The sequence below is a fragment of the Notamacropus eugenii genome, chromosome 2, assembly GCF_028372415.1.
Source record: "Notamacropus eugenii isolate mMacEug1 chromosome 2, mMacEug1.pri_v2, whole genome shotgun sequence".
In the NCBI taxonomy this organism is placed as follows: Eukaryota; Metazoa; Chordata; class Mammalia; order Diprotodontia; family Macropodidae; genus Notamacropus; species Notamacropus eugenii.
In genome coordinates this window covers 286,827,378-286,833,377 of record NC_092873.1, presented here as the reverse complement: position 1 = coordinate 286,833,377, position 6,000 = coordinate 286,827,378, and positions in this window count along the sequence as shown.

Here is a 6,000-nt window from a genome sequence, read left to right as displayed (position 1 = left end):
ACCTGGAAAATAGATCCAGAAGAGAAAATTTAAGAATTATTGGTCTACCAGAAAGCCATGATGAAATAAAGAACCTGGACAATATCTTCTAAGAAATCATCAGGGAAAATTGCCCAGAAGTCCTAGATCCAGAGGGCAAAATAGTCATCAAAAGAATTCACTGTTCACCTCCTGAAACGGATCCCAAACTGAAAACACTAAAGAATATCTTTGCCAACTTCCAGAACTATCAAGTGAAGGAGAAAATACTGCAGGCAGCCAGAAAGAAACAATTCAAATATTGAGAAGCTACAGTCAAGATCACACAGGACCTTGAAGCTTCTACATTAAAAGATCAGAGGGATTAGAATGTGATATTCCATAATGCAAAGGAGCTGGGACTACAATCAAGGATCAATTACCCAGCAAAATTGAGCATAATATCTCAGGCAAGGAGATGGACATTCAATGAAATACGGGAATTCCAAACCTTCCTGATGAAAAGACCAGAGCTCAATAGAAAATTCAATTTTCAAACACAAGTCTCAAAAGAGGCATAAAAAGGTAAACAGGAGGAAAAAAACCTTGTTATTCAATATGAGCAAACTTTACATCCCTATAAAGTAAGATGACACTTGTTAATCTTGAGAATTGTATATTTGTTATGATATATAAAAGGGATATACATAAATAGAGGGAGTGGGTATAAAGTAAATTATATGATGATAAAAATGCGACTTAAGAGTGCTAAAGCATTGTAACAGGAGATGTGAAAAGGAGGGGGCAGAAAAAGTTAAATTACATCACAGGAAGAGGCACAAAAACATATTACAGTAGAGGGAAAGAGGGGAGAGAGATGAGCATTGTTTGAAATTTACTCTCATCTGATTTGGTTCAAGGAGGGAACAACAAACTCAGTTATGTATAGAAATCTAACTAACTCTATAAGCAGTAGGAGGGGAAAGGGGAAAGAAAAGGGAGGAGAGGCTAAAAGGGAGGGAAGAAGTACTAAGGGAAAAGAGGAGTAAAAGGAAGAGGGGCTGAAAGAAGGAGGGAAGACTGAGGGAGGAGTGGTCAAAAATTAAAACTCTATTGTAGAGAGGAAGGGAGAAGGGAGAACTAAAAGCATCAAGAGGGGAAAGAGGATGGAGGGAAAGACACAGATACTAATCATAATTGTGAATGTGAATGGGATGAACTCTCCCATAAAATGGAGATGGATAGCCTAATGGATTAAAAACCATAATTCAACAAAATGTTGGATTTGAAATGGGGGGATACACACAAGGTAAAGGTAAAAGATTGGAGCAGAATGTATTATGCTTCAGCTCATGTAAAGAAAGCAGAAGTACCAATCCTAATCTCAGACAAAGCAAATGCAGAAATAGATCTAATCAAAGGAGTTCAGGAAGGAAACTATATCCTGCTAAAAGGTACCATAGACAACAAAGCAATATTATTACTAAACATATATGCTCCGAGTGGTATAGCATCCAAATTCTTAGAGAAATTAAGGGAGTTACAGGAAGAAATAGACAGCAAAGCTACACTAGTGGGGAACCTCAAACTCCTCCTCTCTGAATGTGATAAATCTAACCTCAAATTAAACAAGAAAGAAGTTAAGGAGGTGAATAAAACTCTGGATAAGGTAGATATTATAGATCTCTGGAAAAAACTGAATGGGAATAGAAAGGAATATACCTGTTTCTCAATGGTACATGGCACATATACAAAAATTGACCATGTACTAGGGCATAAAAACCTCACAATCCAGTGCAAAAAGGCAGAGATAGTCCATGCATCCTTCTCAGATCATAATGTAATGAAAATTATATGTAATGAAAGGCCCTGGAAAGACAAACCAAAAACTAATTGGAAACTAAATAATCTAATCCTAAAGAATGAGTGGGTTAAACAACAAATCATAGAAAAAATCAACAACTTGATTCAAGAGAAAGACAATGAGATAACCTACCAAATCTTATGGGATGTTACAAAAGTAGTTCTTAGGGGAAGTTTCATATCTTTGAATGGCTACATGAATAAAATAGAGAAAGAGGAGATCAATGAATTGATCATGCAGCTGAAAAAGCTAGAAAAAGAACAAATTAAAAATCCCCAACTAAATACCAAATTAGAAATGCTGAAAACCAAAGGAGATATTAATAAAATTGAAATTAAGAAAACTATTGAACTAATAAATAAAACTAAGAGTTGGTTGCATGAAAAAAACAATGAAATGATAAACTTTTGGTCAATCTGAATAAAAAAAGAAAGAAGAAAACCAAATTACCAATATCAAAAATAAAAAGGGTGAACTCCCCTCCAATGAGGAGGAAATTAAAACAATAATTAGAAACAAATAATTGTTAAGCACATATATTATGAGCTTTCCCTGTTTATTATAAATCTCTATTATGTAATACAAACTGATCATTTGATGAAGTAGTGTTTTATTAGGAAAGTCTATTAGACTTAAAAGTCCTTGGTTTAAATACTATATTGCATACTTACTAGCTTCATGATTAAATAAAAGTTATAAGACTTCTGCACCTGTTGACTGACTCACCTAGAAACAAAAGGCGATAATATTTGTACTATGCTTTTTAGGGCTATGTGAATATAATGCTTGCAAATTTTAAAGTGTTATATAAATTTGAATTGTTAGTAATATTTTTTGGTTTATTTGATGATGTATTACTTCCTTGGAAAGAGAATGAAGAGAAAAAGAGACACATACACGCAAGAGGAAAAAAAAGAGACAAATAGAGAAAGACACATAGGTATAGACAAAACATATCCAAAGACAGACAGGTCAGAGAAAGTATCTCTGGGCAGCTGGTCACAGGTTCTAACAGACTGGAATTTATTGCATTTCAACAGAAATCCAACATAGTGGGTGGGGAACAGTCTACCATGCTGTAGCAAGAAGATTAATTAAGCATTACAAGTGGCCAGCAGTCTGTTTCTAGGATATGACATCAACTCTTAGGACTTGTTCCAGTATCAGACCTTATTTTATTTATTCATTCATTTATTTATTTATTTATTTATTTATTTATTTATTTATTTGAGTAATTCTAGCCCTCTAATGAGTATGGCCCCTTGGGGGAGTGGGAGGAGCAGAATGACTGAAAGTGAAAGTGGTGAGCAGGGGACTTACCTGTCAGAGGCACAGAAGATGTGGAGGGGAGCTCAATTTTCTGGATGACCTAGATGGTTACTTTCAAAGGAGTGAGCTGATTGATCTGTTTTGGGTGCTTCCAGGTAGTCTCTCTATACTAGACAGACAGGCAGGTGGGGTTTGTGGACCTACCTAGGGACTCCTGGACCTGGGATTTCAGGTGATGGGAATTTTTTTTTCTGAGTCATTACCCAGTTAGCCTTGGGGTAATAATTTTTTGTTCCATCACTTCCAAGGTGGGGCATTTTGAATTGTGGAGCCACTGGGACCCCTCTCTAGAAGCTTTTTCTGTATTTGTATTTAGGTACTCTGTGAGAATATTCTTCTTTTTAAGTATTCCATTTTATTTTGGGCTGTATGATATAAGACTGATACATGCCTCACAAACATCTTAACATATTTCATGGATGATAAAAACAAAGACCATTCTGTGAGTTTGGTATTTTTCATACAGTCCTCTTATAAGATCAAGCTGTCAAAAACAAGAATGTTCTGAAAGCGAAATTCGAGTAAAGGCAACACAATCATTGGTTAGTTTGTTTATGCATCCTGCATCACGGATCACAGATGCAAGTTAACAAATGCCTTGGATTTAAGCTGTTACCTAAATGTTGCCATAGAATGTTTACCAACAACAGTAACAAGTGTTTAGAGACCACAAGCATAAACAAGTTGTATGTTTTTCATAAGTTAATTAAAAGAAATCTTCATCTAAGGAACATAGTATAGAAACACCTGAAACTAAACCAAACCCTTCACCAAGGCACTAAAAGCATGTCATTCATACAACAAAATGCAAACAAACAAACAATCCACAACAAGTTTCTCAGAGGAACTTTTGCCATAAAGTCCACAAAGGACATGACTGTTGGGATCAGGGCTTAGAAACTGTGCAAAGGAAAAAGCAGGAAGTCACACCTGCAATATACTTTTGATGAACAATCAAATTCACACTCTTTGTACTAAGGTTTCCGATACATTATTGTTAGAATGACTCCAATTTCCAATCGACCTAACTGTAAGGCATTTTAAGTGGGGTACTATTTTTGCATTCTAAATTTTACTAACAAAGTAACAAAAAATTTGATATAAAGCCTTTAAAAGAATGTCTTTCTTACACATCCCTCTCTCCTGTAAAGGTCACAAATGCTACTCCTTTGCCATGTTTGGTGAATATTGAGATTAATAAGGTATTCTGTCTTGTGTCTTTGCTGATAATCCACTGAGGGAGAGGGGGCCGGGAGGGAAGGATTCTTTACTTAGTAACCTTTCTTGTGAATCATGGAGGAAACCATGGTCCATTCCCCATGTAAAACACGCCTTTATTTATTTAAAAGTCCACAGAATGACAATTTTAAAATTGAACATTTGGACAACTAAATCATAATAATTTCCAAAGCTGTTTTCTGTATCTTCTACAGATTAAGAGATTATTACCTCTGAATTATAATTTGGCGAAAGAGAAACAGTTGTTTCTAGAGGATCAAAGCGGAGGACTGCGGAAGATGTAAGGACTGAAGACATATGGATGCATCTTTGCCATTTTCATATCAATTTTTCTGAGTCCAAAAGGAATGCAATATTACAAACAAGTATTAATTGCTTTCAATTTTTTGAAAAATATATTTAAAATAAAAACTTTTTTAAAAGATGAAAAATGCAGAGCAAATTTTTTTTTCTTCAGTTCAAAGGGGGAACTGGAATGCTACTTTCTCCAGGCAAAAACTGTTTATTTCATTTTCCTGTGAGGATATTCTTAAAGATTTCTTTGATATTGTTTGAATCCAAGGCAAAAAATCTCAATAAAATACAAGTTGTTTTTTCTTTCAAATACTTGGACCTTATAAGTAAGTCTAGTATGGATGTGATATAGGTCACTCTTGTAATAGGATCACACAGTTCTTTTAGCTAGCATTCCACACATTCATGTTTCAGATTCTTGCAATGCCCTACACAAATCCATAGTGCCCTCCCCACCCCATGGAAGTATATTAACATGGTCACCTGGACATTTGTGGATGTTAGTGGTAGTCTCCAAATTGAACAGATTGCATGAGTGAAGCATAGCTCTTCTCAAACCCAGATTCTGTAATTACTATGACTTTAAATAAGTAGTTGCATTCTTTGACCTGGGAACCCATGGTTTATGCCCTTCCAGTTGGACCTACCATAAATGCTTTTAAAGCTATATTGCATATTCATAGCTATAGGAACGAATGGGGATAGAATACTTTTTCCTCCTTGAAAATTCTACTCTAATACCTAGGGTGTGACAACTGAGCTTAAGGTTTGATCTTGTGAAAGTAGTCTCTGATAGATTTGATCCAGCCAGAAAGACTTTGAGTGAGCCTTGTGACAAAACTGTGTCTGCTTTATGAAGACTAAGGTAGTCAAGTATGAAGAGACGCATCATCATAAAGGTCCCCAATGATTTTTTTTTTTTAAATCACAGTGGTACATGAAATCAACAAAAATACAGTGATCTCCAGTTCTATGTGTCTGCCTGCCTTCTAATTCCACCATGACATTTGGAGAGATTGAGAAGTGGGTACCAATATAGTATTTTGGCTGAAAACATGTAACTGTTGGAACTCATGTGCAACCTTTGTCCATTGACAACATACTACTGGAGAAAATTAAATTTATCCATACTGACATTCTCACTATATATAAAAAATCAGGAGATTTAAGGAAGTTGCAGCTAAATGGAAGGATGAGCTTCAGATTTTCCTCAGAAAGGACTTATAAAGGAGTTGGCAGAGCTGGTGTCATGATGTGCGCAAACTCAACAAGAAAAACAATCTCATGGAACACTTAGTCATCTCAGTTACACTGAG